Genomic DNA, 21,603 nt, shown 5'->3' with positions numbered 1-21,603 from the left:
GGCTGACGCCACAGCGACAAGGCCAGTTCCTGAGGGCTGTGAGGGAAGGGTCCACCCAGGCCTCTCTCTTTGTCTTGTGAATGCCCCTCTTCATGGTCACACAGTGCTCTCCCTGTACGTGTCTCTGTCCAAGTTTTCTCTTCTTATAAAGGCACTCATCATATTGGATCAGGAACCCACCCTATTCCAGTATAACCTCATGTTGTATCCACAACAATCTTATTTCCAAGTAAGGTCACATTCTGGGGGTCAGGGCTTCAACATTTGAATTTGAGGAGTGAAGGGCAATTCAGACTATAATAAGACTCAAATTAATTTAGCTTTAAGTCTCTCATTTGACAACTAAGTCCCTTGACCCTAAACAATCTCGATAGTTTATGGCAATAAATGCTAGTCGCTCAGTCGTGTCCATGAGCTGTACCCAGCCAAGCTCTTCTGTCCATGGAATTCTCCAGGCTAGAATACCGGAGTTGGTTGCCATTTCCTTCTCCAGAGGATATTCTCGACAGAGGGATCAAACCCAGGTCTCCTGTATTACAGGTGGATTCTTTACCATCTTTATGGCAATTAAAAAAAAAATATATATATATATATATAGCCATGACATTAAAAGATGCTTGCTTCTTGGAAGAAAAGCTATGACAAACCTAGACAGCATATTAAAAAGCAGAGACATTACTTTGCCAACAAAGGTTCATATAGTCAAAGCTATGGTTTTTCCAATAGTCATGTATGACTGTGAGAGCTGGACCATAAAGACTGACCACTGAAGAACTGATGCTTTTGAACTGTGGTGTTGGAGAAGACTCTTGAGAGACCCTTGGACTGCAAGATCAACCCAGTCAATCCTAAAGGAGATCAATCCTGAATATTCATTGGAAGGACTGATGCTGAAGCTGAAGCTCAAATACTTTGGCCACCTGATGCGAAGAGCTAACTTATTTGAAAAGACCCTGATGCTGGGAAAGATTGAGGGCAGAAGGAGCAGGGTACGACAGGGAACAAGACAGTTGGATGGCATCACCGACTCAATGGACCCAAGTTTGCATGAGCTCCGGGAGATGGTCAAGGACAGGGAAGCCTAGTGTGCTGCCGTCCATGGGGTCGAAAAGAGTCAAACAAGACTGAGTGACTGAACAGTTCAGTTCAGTCGCTCAGTCGTGTCCGACTCTCCGCGACCCCATGAATCACAGCACGCCAGGCCTCCCTGTCCATCACCAACTCCCGGAGTTCACTCAAATTCATGTCCACAGAGTCAGTGATTCCATCCAGCCATCTAATTCTCGGTCGTCCCCTTCTCCTCCTGCCCCCAACCCTTCCCAGTATCAGAGTCTTTTCCAGTGAGTCAACTCGTCGCATGAGGTGGCCAAAGTATTGCAGTTTCAGAACAACAAAATAGTAATTCAGGAATATTAACAGGAATTGTTACAATAGTAACAATAGTAACTTGTTATAATAATAACAAGTAACTCAAGAATGTAACAATAGTAACAATGAATACATTCACACATATTCTACATATATCATAAAAATAATATGTAAGAATATATATAAAATAATATATACAGAACACATATATATAAGAATATATAGACAGAATATATATAATATATACACTATATAAGAATATATTATATAACATGTATTGCATTCTTATATAAGAATATATTCATATATATACACACACATGTTACTATTCCTAAATTAAGATTAGATAGTATCATTCAAGTTTCTTTCCTGAAGACCATCAAAGTCTATCTACCTAGTTTTGCCATATCATTTCAACCAGACTCCTTCCTAAGATTTATTTAAAACAAGAATTTCAGGAAGGTCAGAGCTAGTCATAAAATGGCCACATTTCTAATAGTTAGCAATAAAATGTAAACTTCCTTTAAGAAATAAGGGAGTCAACAATTTACTGATGATCAAACAAAAATACTACATTTTATTTGGCTGGCTACTTAAAAAATCTTTTTCTCCAAATCCTCTACATCAACTTTAAAACCTCTCCTCTCTGTGGTTATCAACCCTAACTATACACTGAGAAACATCTAAAAATATCAGTGCCTTCCTCTATATGGGACCAAATTTATCAGAGTATCTAAGCATATGACCAGCGCATGTTATCAAGGCTTCTCAGATGATTCCAATGAGAATGCAGAGGTCAGAACCAAGATTCTAAACTGCATTCCTGGGACTTCCCCTGGTGGTTAAGACTCTGCCTTGCAATGCAGCAGACAGGGGTTCGATCCCTGGTCGGGAACTAAGATTCCACACGCCACAGGGCAGCTGGGCCCAAACCCAAGTACAACAGTTGAAGAGTCCACATGCTGCAACTGAGACTCAATGCGGTCAAATAATGTTTTAAAAATTTTTTAAATAAACTGCACTCCCTAAATTGAGTCAGCTCTTATTATTTATGCCAATGTCTGAGATCCTAGTAATCCAAAGAAACAAACAGTTATATTATTATGCTATGAGATTTTTTGCTATTTGGCACTTGCAGATTACTTTCCCATTTGCTTTTGAAAGAGAATCAAAATAAATCACAAATGACGGGTGGGAACAGAGAGGGAAGGCTTCTTAGAGCTGGTAAAGAATCTGCCCGCAATGTGGGAGACCCGTGCTCAATCCCTGGGTTGGGAAGATCCCCTGGAGAAGGGAAAGGCTACCCACTCCAGCATTCTGGCCTGGAGAGTTCCATGGACTGTATAATCCATGGGGTCACAAAGAGCCGGACAGACTGAGCAACTTCAACTATTTCCATAAACAAATTAAACTACAGTAATAAACTGTAGTAGAAATAAAATGACTAATACAACAACAAACAATAGACTGACTTTTGACTGTTTTGCAACTTTAGTGAAAGTGTTAACAGCTCCAGACAGAAAAATACAAATACCAGTTTCCCTTTCTATTAATTTCAGGTAAATTTATGACCTGTGATGAAAACAAAATTAATAATTTTTTTAGCAGCAATAATAAAAATCAAACCAAGTGTTAGCAGAGAGACAATTCCCCAAATTTCAACAGGGTCCACTATACAGTGACTGTTTGTTGTGGGTGATGATATATGTGGCAATACCATCAAGTTAAAAAACAGAAGATACCAATCTCTCAGCAGTATGGTACTACTCTGAGAGAGCTTGCTTATTTCCTCAGTCTACCACAATCCAAGTCCTAGGTGGATATTTAAGGAACTATGGATCACATTTCAACTCAATTATTAAGCTTATTCAACAAGTTTTTGGATATAAAAAAGCAAAAGAAGTTTCAAAGAACTTGTTTGCCAAGCTTTTCCAACAGCAGAGCTCAATCTTGTCAGAGGCTGTTGTGAAACATTCTGCCAAGATCCCTTATGAAACGGTTTAAAATGAAATATCTATCAAATGCTTTCCTAAATGAAAAGCTGATTAAAAACAGTCTTTAAAAATCTCCCCAATGCAGGGACTTCCCTGACAGTCCAGAGGTTTAGACTTTGTGCTTCCACGGCAGGGGCCACAGGTTCGACCCTGTGTGCTGTGCGGAGTCAAAAGAAAAGAGATTCCCCAATGAAGACAATCCTTCTCAAAGGTAAGATGCAAAATGAGCACACTTCCAAGTTGCTTATACCATTTCTTGGGCCTCCAGTCGAGGCAATACCAGGAATAGGCTGGGGGCCCACTACTCCCACAACCTTCAGTGTCACCCTGCACTCCGAGGCCACTTCAAAGAACACACAAACCAAGCACAGTGCACTTGCTCCAGAAACCTTTCTTTAAGAGAAATTCCTGTGCCCTCTTTTCCAATCAGAATGCTGTTGAAGCCTCATCCTATGAAGACACCACTTTGAAATGACTTCCTTCACCTTTGATTTAAAAGAAAAAACCCGAGCCCTTACTCTATCAGAACAGGATCTGACAATATTTACCATGCAGCAAGCGCACCAGAAACACACACGGTGAAAACAGGATGTAACTTTAAGTGCTCAGGCTCTAGAGTCAGAATGACCCTATTTAAGGCCAGATTTCACAGCGTGGCCTCGGTGCTTGAACTCAGGCAAATTATTCAGTCTCTCTAGGGTTTAGTTTTTGTGTCCAACTAAAATAAGGAAAGGAATATCTTCAAGCTGTAAAAATTCAATAACATGTAAATATATCACTTATACTGCATGGTATATATTAAGCATTCAATATATCTTCTTGATGATAAAAATCCTTCAATATTTGATTTAGATAAAAACAAGCACCCTTAAAACTTGACTTACCACACACACACATATATATGCACACACAAATAAATATATACACACATATACAAATCAAATCACACTGTACACACTTTAACACTGTTATATGTAAATTGCATCTCAGTATAATGTGTGTTGCAGGGGGTGGTGGGGGAGCTTGACTTACTGAAATCTTACACTGACAAGCATGTTTTTTGTTTTCTTTTGTAATGTGGCCATGCCACTCCACATGTGGGATCTTAGTTCCCTGGCCAGGGATTAAACCCAAGCCCTCTGCATTGGAAGCGTGGAATCTTAACCACTGGATAGCCAGGGTAGTCCTTTTTGTTTTGCTTGTAGTAAAAATAAGTCCTCTCGGAAAACTAGTGCATGAAATACTATCATCTAATGTGGCTATCAGTACCAGCAAACAACATTTAGCTTCAACTAAAAGCAAAAGTTGGATACACACGTGTGTTCACGTTATGAAAATTTATCAAACTGTACACTCACAGTCTGTGTATCCTTGTGTTTATGCTATACTCCAATAAAAAGTTTAAAGAGCAGAGGTTCACACACTAGGAGAAACACAACTCGAAAATGTCTTCTACTCAGTATTCTCTAGTTCCCTCAGCTCTGAGCACTGTTCTCCCAGGGAGGTGAAAGGAGCGCAGCTAGGGGGAGGAGACTGAGGCCAGGCCAAGCACTCAAGCATCGTTTCTTCACCCCTCCTACGAAACGCAAACAGAATGCGAGAAAACCTGTGCCACAGCACATCTTGGTGAAGACACATGCACCAAATTAGGGTGACTGGGGGACAAAATGAGTCAAAGTCACAATCCTTTATACAAGCTCCCACGGCATATTTTGAAAAATTATTCTGGAGGACTTCCCTGGTGACGCAGTGGATAAGAATTCTCCTGCCAATACAGGGGACATAGGTTTGATCCCTGGTCCGGGAAGATCCCACGTGCATGGAGCAACTAAGCCCGTGTGCCACAACTAGTGAGCCTGTTCTCTGGAGCCCATGAAAGCAACTACTCCAGCCCACATGCCTTACAGCCTGGGCTCGGTAACAAGAGAAGCCACTGCAATGAGAAGCCCTCACACTGCAACTAGAGAAAGCCTGCGTGCAGCCCAGCACAGCCAAAAATAAAATTAAAAACACTATTTTAGGGGATAGATTAATATATGAACATATCTGTATTCCAAGAGTGTAAAACATCACCATCCCCCTTTCTATACAGTTCCCCATCCCCAGTAACTTCCACTGTTACCAATTTCCAAAGTGCATTTTTAATGTTTTCAGGAACTGATGAACATAAAACAAGCCAGGATTGTGCAATTGGTCTCTGGGACTCAGCAATAAGTCCTTGGAAAGGATTCTTCACAGCCAGATTCTCAGCATACTTTCAAAATCTGTCATTAAAACAGCTTCATTATCTGCAAATGAAACACTTCTGTTGACTGACTCAAGCTCTCTTTATAGGAACTTAACCCTTCTAGTCTCATTTTAAAAGAAAATGAAAAGCTGTTTTAGCAACCAGGCGGCAAGTCTTAGGGAGCTGCAGTGTACCACACGCTGGTCTAATTTATAAAGTTTTCCTGACTGAAAGTGTAGCACATAAATCTAGTTTTTAAATTTTTTAATACTTAAATGTACTGGGGGAAAAGCAAAAACCCTACTTATCACAAGTGTAATCCTATAAAAGGCTATCTACTTAATATTCCTCCAGATTCTTTTTTCCCTTCAAGGTTCCTTTCTGTCTCTTACGTAGGTTAAGATTCTGGACTTTCTCAAGTCAAAGAGTCAACTCCAATGCAGGCACTGTCACTTTACAGCTGTGTTCCTGGGCAAATATAGCCCTTCATTCCTCCAGAGATTCCTCTCTACAAAGACGCTCTTTAGTCATAAAAGGAAAAAATCAGTTGCCATACTGTACACGGTGTGTTGTGAGGATCAAAAGAGAAAATGTACACTGCCTACAGGACCTGGTAAAGCTAAGAGACAACAAACAGTACTTTATATAGTCAGATGGGCTTCCCTGGAGGCTCAGACAGCAAAGCATCTACTTGCAATGCGGGAGACCCAGGTTCTATCCTTGAGTCTAGAAGATCCCCTGGAGGAGGAAATGGCTTACCACTTCAGTATTCTTGCCTGGAAAATCCCATGGGCAGAGGAGCCTGACAGGCTACAGTCCATGGGGTCACAAAGAGTCGGACACGACTGATTGACTAACACTTTCAAACAGTCAGACAAATATCCATCTTGAAATGAGCCTACTGGTCATGTGTGCATGCACATATTTGCCAGGTTTTGGCATACTGTGTTATAGTGGCTCTGTACAAATGAGTTAGGGAACTTCTCTCCAACTTGAAACTGTTTAAATGATTCACTCAAGTTTGAGATAGCTCGCCCACCAAAAGCCCTGGGGCTACCAGTTTTACACGCATGGACAGTGTCCCCTGGAAACTTCCTCAGGTTGTTGTTGTCGTTACTAGAACATTTTCATTTTAAACAAATAACCAAATATTGATTGCTATCGCACATTGTAAAAAGTTTAAAATATTTCAGTGCACTAGCTCAGCTGTGTATACACAGTTCTGTATCATCTCTTAATAGAAATATAAACAAACAAATCGAGTTCTGCCAAAAAATTAATAAGGAAATAAATAAGTGGATAATAAGGCAAACTATCCACACTGTAAAAGAATGCTATTAAAAAAAAAGAATGCTATTAAATCAGAATAGGAATCCAGATAACCTTAGTAAAAAAGCCAGGTTATTTTGAACACAACTCTGGGTACCTCTGTAACCCTGCTCTAGGAATCTATTACAGGATTCTAACATAGTTCTTATGGTTATCCAATAATAAATTCAAGATGACAGTCTACTAGAGAAAATGCAAAAAGCACTGTATCACAGGGTGATTTGTGAGAATCAAAGTGTATGTGGAGAAGACTTTGTAAGCTATACAGACCCCTACCAAAAGTTAGACAGTGTTATTTTTACACTTTACAATACAGCAGGTAATGTTTTCCTGGCACAGAGATTAACGTCCAAAGCAACATCAGTTCAGTTCAGTTCAGTCGCTCAGTCGCGTCCGACTCTCCGCGACCCCATGAATCACAGCACGCCAGGCCTCCCTGTCCATCACCAACTCCCGGAGTTCACTCAAGCTCATGTCCACAGAGTCGGTGATGCCATCCAGCCATCTCATTCTCCGTTGTCCCCTTCTCCTCCCGCCCCCAACCTTTCCCAGCATCAGAGTCTTTTCCAGTGAGTCAACTCGTCGCATGAGATGGCCATCAGGGCCCCAAATTTAATACATGCTTCTTTTTAAGATTTTTTTTTAAATGTGGGCCATTTTTAAAGTCTTTTATTGAACCCGTTACAATATTGCTTCTGTTTTATGTTTTGGCCACAAGGTATGTGGGATCTAATGCTTCCCAGGTGTCACTAGTGGGAAGGAACCCACCTGCCAGTGCAGGAGATGAGAGAGACGTGGGTGTGATTCCTGAGTTGGGGAGATCCTCTGCAGGAGGGCAGGAGAATCCTATGGACAGAGGAGCCTGACGAGCGACAGTCCATAGAATGAGACATGACTAAAGGAACTCAGCACGCACCATACTGCCCGACCAGGGATCGAACCTGTACCCCCTGCATTGGAAGGTCAAGTCTGAGCTACTAGACCACCAGGGAAGTCCCAGTACCTGCTTCACTCAGCCCCTCACTTCTCCAGTGTCCTAGTTTTTTATAATTATGTACCTTCTGTATCATGATGTAGATAAATATTACATTACAGCCAGTGGCTTTGCATAAGGGAAAATGATTCAAATGCCTGGTAATAATTACCATAGTCAAAGTCCTTCCTTAATCTGATTAAAAAGAAACTCATTACGATGCTGTGTAAAAAGTATCCTCCAGTTTCTATCTTTGAGAGCTCGTCACTAAACGATAAACTAGAATAAAATAAAAATAAAATGATATTCTTAATATGGAGGCGGTAAGGGTGGTGATAATGATGATGAAACAGTTACTATGTTAAGTACTTCACAGGCTCATGCCAGTGACCCCACAACACTGTGCTGCTGTTCTGTTGACACTTGTCAGCAAGAGGTGGAGCTGAAATCTGAACCCAGGCAGTCTGACTCCAGAGTCCACAAGCTTAATCACTGATAGACTACAAGTACAGGATCCTACAGATAAATTACAGTCATAATGAAAGCTTCATCACAGCTAAAGTATGGGTTTTAAATACACACACACACATATATTTCCTAATGTACACTGCGTTAGAGCTATAGCTGAAAAAAATTAGTTATTTCTGTTGGCTCCAGTAGAGATGAGTGTTTCTAAAGAAGCCTTTTCTCTTGCACAGCACCATGAAAAATAGAAAGGTCTAAGTAAAATGTTCTTTTCTCCAGACTTCCCCAAGATAATGTTTGAAATTCCACTGTAAACCCCTGTGAAGTTGACTTAGCTAAGTCTAATCTCATTTTTTAGGTCTTTCATGACAATTGGCCTTATTTAGTCTTTGCTCAGAGTTTTCTCTTTTCAGCCAGGATAAATTACAACTTGGCCATGCATCTTGAAAAAAGTAAAATAATCACTGAAAACAACCTTAGGGTTTTGTTTTTTTTGAACTAGAGTGACCTCTTAAAAAGTTTAATATACTGGTGGGGGGTGTGTATCTGTGTGTGTGTAGCTAGCTAAGAATGAACAGAGTCAATTATGGGTTTAAAAAAAAAAAAGGTAAATTTTGGGAGGTGTAGTAAGTTTTAACCAGGTTTAAATATTTACTTGCAAACTAACTAGGCAACATCACAACAGTCACTACTGGACTGATAAATGTTCTAAATATGCAGATTCTATATAACTCAAAGAATTTAAGTATAATCATATTTAAAGAGGTAATTCCTACTTCTAAAAGATGAAGCTTGACAAGACTCTCACAAATGCATAATTCATAAAATAAAATGAAGCACAGCATTTGTGAATATAGTAGTTTGGCTACAATGAAACTACAAATGAAATGTCACACTAGCTGATCACAGACAATGACAGAAATCAGTCACTCTGAACGATTCCAGATCAAACTATGTCAAAAGAAACTGCACATGTTACAACGTCAAAGGAGAGTGCGCCCCCACAGAATGAATCTCCCAGATTTTTAAAACCCTGAATGACTAGTTTATTGGCTTATCCTAGAAACACGTCAGTCATATTCAAGTATCAAAGAAAAAATAAGAAAACATTTTTTATAAAAAAAAGGGTGAGTAAATTTGTCTGGTATCCAAGTCATAAAAACTGCCTTCATTACCTCCCTTATCCAAGACAGCAGAGTGATAGCGAGTTCAGAGTGCAACATGACAAACTTTAACGCTTTTCTGTTATTTACCTCAGGTCATTAATACAGCAACTACCACATTTATTGACTGCTTCCTTTGTGCCAGGCTCTTACTAAATGTTTTACGTAAACATTTAAAGCTCATAACCTTGGGACACAGCTTTCACTTTTGGTAGAGGAAATCAGAGTTCAGTGAAATTTAAAATCTTAAGTCACATAGCTAGGAAGTGGAGGAGCCCCGTTTCCAAGATGACACTCTTGATGTCACATCACAAAGACTCTTCACTGACAAGAGGTGGGAACAGATTAAACAGATAAGCTCACAGATAGATCGCTGGTCACTACAATTCTTCTTTCCAAGAAAATAATTGCATAATATTAAGAATTCTGGTTACTGTGTTAAAAAAAATTCTGCCTGTATTCTACTTATTTAATATCAGGCATATTAGATTTATGAACATTATTAGGGGCATCGCTTTGTTAAAATCACATTTTAACAAACCTTTAACAATCAGTTTTCTTTTTACTTCACTAAATCAAGGACATTATCTTCATCAATAACCTCCAAATAGTATTGAAGATGACAATGGCTTTAAAAAAGGGAAAGGCCAGTAACACAGTAATACCATCTGCTTATATAATGTCTTATTCTACATGTGTTATGTGTTAAGTGAAATAGAAAGGGGGCAACAAATTTCAAGATTATATAGATAAACTGAGTTACATCAAAGAGGTACTATTTACTCAGCAAGGCTGCTCTGGGTGACAGAGTACTTACTTTCTGGGAGATCAGAGATAGCTAATTCTATTCTTTCTCTCTCTCTGTCACACACACACACACAAATCTGATCAACACAAACCTCACTGAAAAAACAGCATTCTTTTGAAAGGTATATAAAGTGTATAACTGCAACGTAGTATTAACAATACAATGGAACATTATTCAGTAACAAAAAGAAGGTGGTACTGGTTGATGCTACAACACGGGGAAACTCTACACTGTACTAAGTGAAAGCAGTCAGTCATAGGAGACCACATACTGCACGCCACTTACAGGAAAGTGCAGAAGAGTCACATCCACAGAGACAAAAAGTAGTTAGTGGCTGCCAATGGCGGGGGGGACGCGGGGGGAAGAATACCACATGAATGAGTACAGGCTTCTTTTGGGGGTAATAAAAATGTTCCAAAGTTGGTTATGGTGATGGATGCACAACTCTGTTTACATACTAAAAGCCACTGAATTACACATTTTAAATAGGTAAATTATATGGCATATAAGTTATATCTCTATTAAACTGTCATTTAGGGAATTCCCTGGTGATCCAGTGGTTAGGACTCTGCGCTTTTACTGCCGAGGGCCTGGGTTCAATCCCTGGTCAGGAAACTAAGAACCATCTAGGCAGGTGGTGCAGCCAAAAAAAAAAAAAAGGCAAAACTGAAGAAATCCCTGTTATCAAATAGAATGAATAACATTTTCCTTTTGCTAATATAAAAAATGCAAAGTATAATAATTCTTCCACATTTTTTTTAAACCATTTGCGTGTATCAGGGGCTGGCATTACCCAAATACAGTTGTGTAAGGCACAAGAGAAGGAAATGGCAACCCACTCCAGTGTTCTTGCCTGGAGAATCCCAGGGACGGGGGAGCCTGGTGGGCTTCCGTCTATGGGGTCACACAGAGTCGGACACGACTGAAGTGACTTAGCAGCAGTAGCAGCAAGGCACAAGCTGCCTTGCAAATCCCCGCTTTAGTATTGGTAGGCAAGTTGCTCTCCTTCTCTGAACCTCACTTACCCTTCTGTAAAGTAAAAATTAGAATACTTATTTCAAAGATTGTTGTAAGGATTAAATAGGATAATCTCTGCAAAGCACATAGCAGAGTATGCAGAGTAAAATGCTAAGTGAACACCCGTTACTAAAATTCAGAAATGAATGTTTCTGGAGCCAAACTGGTCCATGCCCTACCCTATACAATGATGTCATCCATATTCATTTTCAGACGTTGTCACAGGGCCTCGGTGTGATGGTTGGAGGATGTTTAGAGGAAACCTCTGCAGGAGAGAGTAATAAGCTCCAACTCCCTCACTAGCTCTTCCTTCTTACCAACTATCAGCTTCCTTGCTGCCAACAGTTGGTAGGGAGATAAGACAGGCCAAACTCCAGGCCACGGGTAGGGTTGGCCCGTCACACAATCTGCCTTATTCAAAGTCAGACTTTTCCAAAAGATAATAAGGCTTGTCACTGGGGGCTCTATTGCATATCCCCTTTGATAAAGGCTTTGCAAAATATACAGAAAAGAACAAGCAATCAACATCGCTGGTGGCACAGTGGATGAGAGTCCACCTGCCGACGCAGGCGGGTTCAATCCCTGGTCAGGGAAGACTCCAAATGCTGTGGAGCAACCAAGCCCGTGTGCCTCAACTACTGAGCCTGTGCTCTAGAGCCCAGGAACTGCGACTCCTGAAGCCCATGAATCCGGAGCCTGTGCTCAGCAACAAGAAAAATGACCATAATGAGAAGCCCACACGCTGCAAGAAAGAGGAACCCCACTTGCCGCAACTTGAGGAAGCTCATGCAAAGCGACACAGACCCAGTGCAGCCAAAAATGAAAAACTTTTTAAAAAGAAAAAGAAACAAGCAATCTCTGCATGTCACATCTGACAAATGCAAACTGCTAAGATTAAGGATGAGGATGACAGGAACAGACAGAGCAGTCGGTATACCTAGAACTCTAAGTAAATAACAGAGGAGCTAGCCTATCCATGTACGAGTCAGTAACATCATTTCAACTTCCTATCTCCACAACCAGTTACACACAGAACACTGTCAACACATTCCTTCTACTCTAAGGTAAACTAACTTCCTGGCTTAACAGAATTTTACAATTTCAACTAAAAAATGGCAGGTTGATGTGATCTATACTTTTCTCAGTGAACAAAATATGACCTTATTCACAAGACACAATCATGTCAAAAACTCCCTCTTTACAACTTGAATGAGTACCTCAAGAAATATGAAAACTTTCAATGGATACTTATTGATAATTTCAATAACAAAACTTAAGTTATACAAGGTGGCTTCCACTAAACACATTTAACAGAACAGTTCCAAATACATTTTCAGAAAACAAAACAGAACTCCATGAATATTTGCTTCTGGTCTCAGAATTGTGCTGACATGCCACACTGCCCATGCACTAAGTGAGAATGTGGGCAAACAGGTCCCAGAAAAAAAAAAATTGTAGTCAAGACAGCTGTGGGGCAAGATATCACCTTTCATTCAAAGGCCTTCTGATGCAATAAGGGCCATAACAGACACATACACAGACATCCCACATCATTTTGCCAATAGGATTAAGAGAAGAAAAATCTTTAAGACGACTCGGCCAATCAATGTATTATCAGTTCAGTCACTCAGTCATGTCCAACTCTTTGCAACACGCCAGGCTTCCCTGTCCATTGAGCTTGCTCAAATTCATGTTCACCGAGTCGGTGATACTGTCCAACCATCCTCTGTTGTCCCCTTCTCCTCCTGCCTTCAATCTTTCCGAGCATTAGGGTCTTTTCCAATTGAGTCACTTCTTCTCATCAGGTGGCCAAAGTATTGGAGCTCCAGCTTCAGCATCAATCCTTCCAATGAATATTCAGGACTGATTTCCTTTAGGATGGACTGGTTGGATCTCCTTGCAGTCCAAGGGACTCTCAAGAGTCTTCTCCAACACACCGCAGTTCAAAAGCATCAATTCTTCAGTACTCATCTTTCTTTATAGTCCAACTCTCACATCCATACATGACTACTAGAAAAACCATAGCCTTGACTAGACGGACCTTTGTGGACAAAGGAATGTCTCTGCTTTTTAATATGCTGTCTAGGTTGGCCATAACTTTTCTTCCAAGAAGCAAGCGTCCTTTGATTTCATGGCTGCAGTCACCACCTGCAGTGATTTTAGAGCTCAAAAGAATAATGTCTGTCACTGTTTCCATTGTTTCTCTATCTATTTGCCATGGAGTGATGGGACCGGATGCCATGATCTTAGTTTTCTGAATGTTGAGCTTTAACCCTTCACTTTCATCAAGAGGCTCTTTAGTCCTTCGTCACTTTCTGCCATAAGGGTGGTGTCATCTGAGTATCTGAGGTTGTTGATAATTCTCCTGGCAACTTTGATTTCAGCCTGTGCTTCATATAAATTATTTTAAAGGCATGGAGAGTACTAAGAGGGGAAGGCAACCCTTTCTTCAAGTAGCACTTATCTGGAAAGTTAATGTATATATAAAAATTTTAACATGGCAAATGTATGACGATGACAATAAGTCATGCAGGAATAACAGAATAAAGTTGTTAATTACTTAAGAGATGATTTTAGGTTAAGCTCCCAGAATAACTAGGTTTTGTCCTAAGATTCTGAAAGATGGTTAGAACTTAGAACAGGTAACAGGTATGGATGTGGAAGGTCAAACAGTGGGGAAGCAGGAAAGCATCTGGGAAAATTATACAGTAGGCTGGCAAAATTAACACAGTACAAGAAAGAAAAGAGCCTGAAACAGTCGCACTATGAAAAGCTTCTAACCAAAAGTTAAGGTGTTTAGATTGATTATACAGTCAAGAGAAATCTATCAAAAGTTTTGGTATATTCTACTGTTTTGAAACATTTCCTCTTCTTCATCTGTCAAATAAATGAGATCTTCCTTCAAGATCCAGCTCACCAAATGTAATTTCCACAGGGAAGCTTCCCCAAAGTTGCAGTGAAGTCCAAGGCTCCCCTCTGTATCCACAGCACTTTGGGCTAACCTCTGCTACACTGTGCATGAAAGAGTAGTCACTCAGTCGTGTCCAACTCTGCACGACCCCATGGACTGTAGCCCCCCAGGGTCCTCTGTCTGGAATTTTCCAGGCAAGAATTGACTGGAGTGGGTTGCCATTTCCTCTTCCAGGGGATCTTCCTGACCCAGGGATCGAACCCATGTCTCTTACATCTCCTGCATTGCAGGGAGATTCTTTACCATCTGAGCCACCAGGGAAGTTACACTGAATAGTGATTCCGAAACACTGCATGAGAATTAATGGGCAGCTTGGTGAAAAGACAGCAAGCACTGTTTATCCTTTAGCCTCTGGGAATCAGCAGTCAGACCACAGTAGTTTATACCCTAAGAACGAAAGCCATAAGGCCATGTTCTTACACAGATGGGATTTTACAAAAATATTTGTTTCACTTTCCCTAGCATGTCACCAACCTTCTCCCTGGTGAAGCAAAGTCTACTAAGCACAAATAACTATGATATGCTAAATTCTACTTTTAGAACCAACAACTAAAAAACGAAAGTGTAATTAATGTATCAAAATTATAAAAAGCATTAAACTACCAGCTGTTTTTCACACAATTAACTTCTGGAATATTTGAGCATACAGTCAATTTTCTTTCTCTTTGGAAACTTATGTCCACAACCTTCAGCTTTCTTTTTATTCGTATACATTCACCAAACAAACATGCATGTTCAATAAGGTCAAACAAGGCACCTTCAAATAAAAGTATACTGTAATTCAGTACTGATGGTGTGGCTTTCCCACAGAAGTACCTTATCTCACCTAACAAACAGACCTAGCTTGGAACAGACAGCAAGAATACACTTCTAAATGGCTTGTCAGAAATACTGCGTATTAACGCATATACATGGAATTTAGAAATACTGTAACAATGATCCTGTATGCAGGGTAGCAAAGGAGACACAGATGTAAAGAATAGACTTTTGGACTCAGTGAGAGAAGGTGAGGGTGGGATGATTTGAGAGAATAGCACTGAAACATGTATATTATCATATGTGAAACAGATGGCTGCTGCCAAGTTCAATGCGTGAAGCAGGGCACCCAAAGCCAGCACTCCAGGACAACCCAGAGGGATAGGGTGGGGAGGGAAAGGGGAGGTGGGTTCAAGATGGGGGCGGGGACACATGTATACCTGTGGCTGATTCATGCTAATCCATACATGAAAAAAAAAACCCATCACAATATTGTTATTATCCTCCAATTAAATAAATTAAAGAATAAATAAATATACAGCTTGTCAGCATCAACAATATTGATGTTTCCTTTCCAATACCACCTTCTTCATCCCTGCCCAAAGGAATCCTTCCATGCAATTCTGAAAAGAGTAGGAACTGATATAAGGGGAAATGATCAAGGTGGTCGCAACCACACATTAATGGTGTCAGTTTCTTTAGACAAATACACTAATAACCACAAACCATAACTAAAAGCAGGAAATATATTCTCATCTGATGCCTTCAAAACAGTGATTTTATAAAGACCAACCAATTAAGCCAAAATAGGATCAAAAACAGAGTAAATTATTTTAAAGACACAAATATTTTTTAACTTTGAAAAGTCAAAATCCCAATAGAGCTATATAACTTAACAAGTCAGTCCTAAAATTCAATCAAAACTCTACCCCAATTTTTGGAAGGGGAGGAAGAATATCTGAAAAGATATCAAGCCTATGAAGTGATACTAATAAAAAGCAATGTGATAGTGGCACAATACAAAACAGGTAAATGTAATAAAATACACAAGTTCAAAACTAGTCTATACACATGGTAATTTATATAACAAGAGCAGCAGTCTTTCTTAGTGTAGAAATCATCAGTTCAGTTCAGTTCAGAGAACTCAATAAATGGTGAAGAGCCAAAATCCCCATTTGTAGGCGAGGAGAGTTGTCACATTCCTATACCTTGCATCCTATAAAAGCAGTTTTCATATGGACTAAGGCATGAAATCTATAAAATATAAAGAGAATAGTCAATAGTGTTAGGGGCAAGAAAAGCTTTCCTAAAGAAAAATCACCCCCCAAATTGGTAAATTTTATGATATAAACAGGTGTCTCTGGTGGCTCAGACTGTAAAGAATCTGCCTGCAATGTGGGAGACCTAGGTTTGATCCCTGGGTTGGGAAGATCCCCTGCAGAAGGAAATGGCAACCCACTCCACTATTCTTGCCTGGAGAATTCCACAGACAGAGGAGCCTGGTGGGCTACAGTCCATGGGATTGCAAAAAGTCTGACATGACTGAGTGACTAACACATGATGTAAATATTTTAAATTTCCACGGGGCACAAGACAGCATGTGGCTAAAAGACAGCACCAGATTGGGACAATACAAGTGCACTGTGTGTCACAAAAAGGGAGTTAGCCATTGACTGTGCAATGAAGTAGAAGACAGTGACACTGATGTAAATTCAGAACATACAAAGGACTCCTACCACGCAAAAGGATACTAGCAATTCAAAGAAAATTCACAAGAACAATCAATAAAGTTAACGGAACATCCCATAACCTCACTACTAGTAGCCAATGCAAATTAAATGGAAAAATGTAATTTTCACCCAAAAGACTGACCAAAAAGAAGAAAGGATTTATTAGTGATATACTGTTATGGTATGCTTAGAGAGATGGGAATCCCAGACCACCTGACCCGCCTCTTGAGAAACCTGTATGCAGGTCAGGAAGCAACAGTTAGAACTGGACATGGAACAACAGACTGGTTCCAAATAGGAAAAGGACTACGTCAAGGTTGTATATTGTCACCTTACTTATCTAACTTATATGCAGAGTACATCATGAGGAACGCTGGGCTGGAAGAAGCACAAGCTGGAATCAAGATTGCCGGGAGAAATATCAATAACCTCAGATATGCAGATGACACCACCCTTATGGCAGAAAGTGAAGAACTAGAGAGCCTCTTGATGAAAGTGAAAGAGGAGAGTGAAAAGGTTGGCTTAAAGCTCAACATTCAGAAAACAAAGATCATGGCATCTGGTCCCATCACTCCATGGGAAATAAATGGGGAAACAGTGACAGACTTTATTTTGGGGGGCTCCAAAATCACTGCAGATGGTGATTGCAGCCATGAAATTAAAAGACATTTACTCCTTGGAAGGAAAGTTATGACCAACCTAGACAGCATATTAAAAAGCAGAGACAGAGTGTCTGACCCTGAGACCCCATGGACTGTAGCCTACCAGGTTCCACCATCCATGGGGTTTTCCAGGCAAGAATACTGGAGTGGCTTGCCATTTCCTTCTCCAGGAGATCTTCCCTGAACCAGGGATTGAACCCGGGTCTCCCACATGGTAGGCATTGTAGGCAAACGCTTTACCATCTGAGCCATCAGGGAAGATAAGGAAGGACATAAAAACTGCTGTAAGCCCCACCTTGGGGCGACTCTTTACCCCCTCTCAGTGTCTAGGCTGGGAGCTTTGTACTTTCCTCCTCTTTCAGTTCAGCTCAGTCACTCAGTTGTGTCTGATTCTTTGCAACCCCATGGACTGCAGCACACAAGGCCTCCCTGTCCATCAACAACTCCTGGAGTTTACTCAAACTCATGTCCGTTGAGTCAGTGATGCCATCCAACCATCTCACCCTCTGCCGTCCCCTTTATTCAATTGCTACCATGAGTGTCTGCATGTTTATGGATTCCATTCTTCTGCTCCACGGACAAGAACTCCTATACCTGTCTCAAGAGCAGCCCTGAAATACGCACTGAGCCGAAATGCCACCTTCCAAAGGACCTGTGTGTTGTTCTGCTGCTGGTGGATGGGGAAGGCTGGTACCCTCCAGTTTCTTGGGGAATGCAGAGCCCCACACGTCCTCAACTGGAAGGGGAGATCCTGACAATGTGTTGAACATCAGAAAAGAATTTGTCAAAGAGAAAATGCTTCCCTCTCTCTGAACCTCTCAGTTCATCATTTATCTCTGCCAGCAGTGTGTGAATGGACCCAGTCAAAATAACCTTTGTGTGTTGTTGTTTAAAAAAATAAAATAAAAATAAAAATAAAAAGCAGAGACATTCCTTTGCCAACACAGGTCTGCCTAGTCAAGGCTATGGTTTTTCCAGGGGTCATGTATGGATGTGAAAGTTGGACCATAAAGAAAGCTGAGCACCAAAGAACTGATGCTTTTGAACTGTGGTGTTGGAGAAGACTCTTGAGAGTCCCTTGGACTGCAAGGAGATCCAACCAGTTCATCCTAAAGGATATCAGTCCTGAATGTTCATTGGAAGGACTGATGTTGAAGCTGAAACTCCAATACTTTGACCACCTGATGCAAACAGCTGACTCATCTAAAAAGACCCTAATGCTGGGAAAGATTGAAAGCAGGAGGAGAAGGGGTCAACAGAGGATAAGATGGTTGGATGACATCACCAACTCGATGGACATGAGTTTGAGCAAGTTCCGGGAGATGGTGATGGACAGGGAGGCCTGGAGTGCTGCAGTCCACGGGGTCGCAAAGAGTCGGACACGACTGAGTGACTGAACTGAACCGTTATGGTAGCAGAAACTGATACCGCCTTCTCAAGAATGATTCGGTGGTACATTTAGCTTATACTTTCAGTAAACTCGGTAATTCTACTTTTTAAAACCAACTACAGAAATAGTCACACAATTGTACAAAGATATACTGTACATACATGTGAACACACATGTGTAATAATGAAATGATATGGCTCAGTAAATATTACTATATTCTAGGCCTGGTTCTAAGAACTTTATGGGTATCGACTCATTTAATCTTCATAACTCTACCTATAGAATTAAGTCTGTTATTATCGCCTCCCTCTTGCCGATGAGGAGGCTAAGACACAGAGAAGTAAGGAACTTGCCCAAGTCACAGAGGCAATTAGCAGTGGGGCAAGAATGCACATCCAGGTGCTCTGACATCAGTATCTGAGCTCTTAACCACTATATGTGTACTGTCTCCCAAGCCAGGATATTCATTTATAGTACAATAGCAAAATATTGGGACTAGCCAATTGTCCGTGACCAAATACTGGTAAAATAAATTATAATCCATCCACTATGTGGAAAAACAAATGACGCAGTGCTGGTGGAGGTACACGCAAGTATTTGTGAAAATAAGTCACAAAAAAGATACTGCATTCTTTCATTTGTATCTTAAAAATAACTTCTGTACATAGGTTGGTATGTATATATATTGTTCTTTCCTTTAGACCTTTGTTCAAAAAGTTACATATCAAATAGTTAATGGTATCTTCTGAGAACAGGATTAGGGGGAGTAAGTGAAAAGGGATTTTCATGATTTACTTTGTATCTTTGTATTAGGCTACTTATTTTATAATTGGCATGTTCTTACTTTTAAACCAAAAACAAATTGAAGCAAATGAAAAGCAATGATGTAGAGCAGTATTTACCTAATAGTTAAGATAAGATGCTAATAATTCTAATACTGCTTGATCTGCATGAGTCAAGTTAAGTTTCCTATGCTCCTGGCCACAGATGGAAAAACCCTAAACCTGGCCAATTCATTATAATACCGTATGATCAGCATTCATCATGGTAACAGTATTCAGCATCATTAATGAAAGTCAAACTGCCTGGGTTCAAGCTGCAGCTCCACTGTTTATAACTGTATGACTTCAAGTTAGTCAACCTATTTTCTCAATTTCCTCATTGTAAAATAGGTATGAGGGTGTTTGCCCACGTTTTACATTTGTAAACTCCTTAGAGTAACTTCTGCAAAAACTAATAAATATTCATTTTGTTAGATAAAAAATAAACAATGCTGTTGTCATTCAGTCACTAAGACGTGTCCAACCCTTGGCGACCCCACGGACTACAGCACGCCAGGCTTCCCTGTCCTTCACTATCTCCTGGAGTTTGCTCAAATTCATGTCCACTGAGTTGGTGATGCTATCTAACCATCTCATCATCTGCCACCCTCTTCTCCTTTTGCCTTCAATCTTTCCCAGCATCAGGGTCTTTCCAATGACTTTTAAACAAATAAATAACTTAAGAAAAATCATATATGTTTGAAGGTATGTGTACATCTCCCTACCCAAAGACATTAATAACCTCTCCAAGTTAAACTAAGTACATCATTTCATACACAGTAAGGGTGGGTACTATCTTATTTCCTAAGGCTGTAAAGACACATGTATGAATACCTCACAGTAACATAAAACGTGTTTATCATGGTCAAAGAGCATCAAAGCCAGTGCAGTGGAAGTGTGCTACTGAGCGGCTCGGAGCTCTGTCCCGTGGCCACACCCCAAGAGCAAACCTCACCACACCAAGTCTCAGACCTTTCATCTTCCAGGCCTGCACAGTAAACACACAGTTTTCAAACCTTAACAGAAACATTCTATTTTAAGACAAATTCAAAACACTTTCTCCTCCTAACATACCTTTTCTATTGTTCCCAGATAAAACTATTTTTCACTGGGATCCAATTCCTTCCCTCACACTCTTTCCTTTCCTAGCAAAAGTTCATCTTGATTTTAAGGCACCTTAATCCAAATTCTCACCCTTTGTAGGTTTACTTATAAATTTTTCTTCTGTCTCTGCATTCGACAGTACAATAGCAAGAACTAAGAAATTACAATGCCCTGCCAAAAGTAAGAATCACCTAGAATAAAAGCATGATATGTTACCATTGACCTATTAAAGTCGGGTATTTAGAATTGGGCTTATTTCAGTACTTATATCAACTTTATAGACATATTTTAAGCCAGTAGCTCTCAAAGTATTTCTCCCAGTATACTGAATCTCTCTTACACACAATTTCTCTCATATCACATCTTACATTTCAAAATAACCTGTTCAAAATGAAGTAGATTATAAAATCCCAAGAACCTCTGGGAGGGGAGGGAGCAGAATTAACTCAGTCCTTTTCTCTTTATCTCTTGAATCTTTTTCATTCTAGAGATAGTAACTCAAACATCTTGTATAAATTCAACAAAAGAAAGCCAATTCAGAAATTCTCCCCTTCAATGCCCTCATTCAGCAGGTGATGAAATCAGGATCTAGAGAAGTTGAGTAACTTCCTCAGAGTCACATGCTTTGGACTGAAATGATGTCTGATGGTGAGACTGCTAATATCTTTCCATCCAAGGCAACAGTTAAGTATTAGAAATTGCAACTAACCACATACATTAAAACTGTGTAATTGCAAGCAAGTATAACAATCACCAGTCCTAAGAAAAATATACATGTCTTGTCAGTATGTCATCTAGAACTTTTCAAAGTATTTTGAAATAATT

At 40.1% G+C, this 21,603-nt stretch overlaps 1 protein-coding gene across 3 annotated transcripts in view; it reads right to left on the bottom strand.

Moving 5' to 3' along the window:
• ELF1 (E74 like ETS transcription factor 1) overlaps positions 1 to 21,603 on the bottom strand; it is a 117,802-nt gene that overhangs the window by 34,525 nt on the left and 61,674 nt on the right. The window lies entirely within an intron of this gene.

The sequence above is a fragment of the Moschus berezovskii genome, chromosome 13 (assembly GCF_049115385.1).
Source record: "Moschus berezovskii isolate FMDL1 chromosome 13, NW_MosBer_1.0, whole genome shotgun sequence".
Classification (NCBI taxonomy): Eukaryota; Metazoa; Chordata; class Mammalia; order Artiodactyla; family Moschidae; genus Moschus; species Moschus berezovskii.
This window is presented reverse-complemented; position numbering and strand designations above follow the sequence as displayed.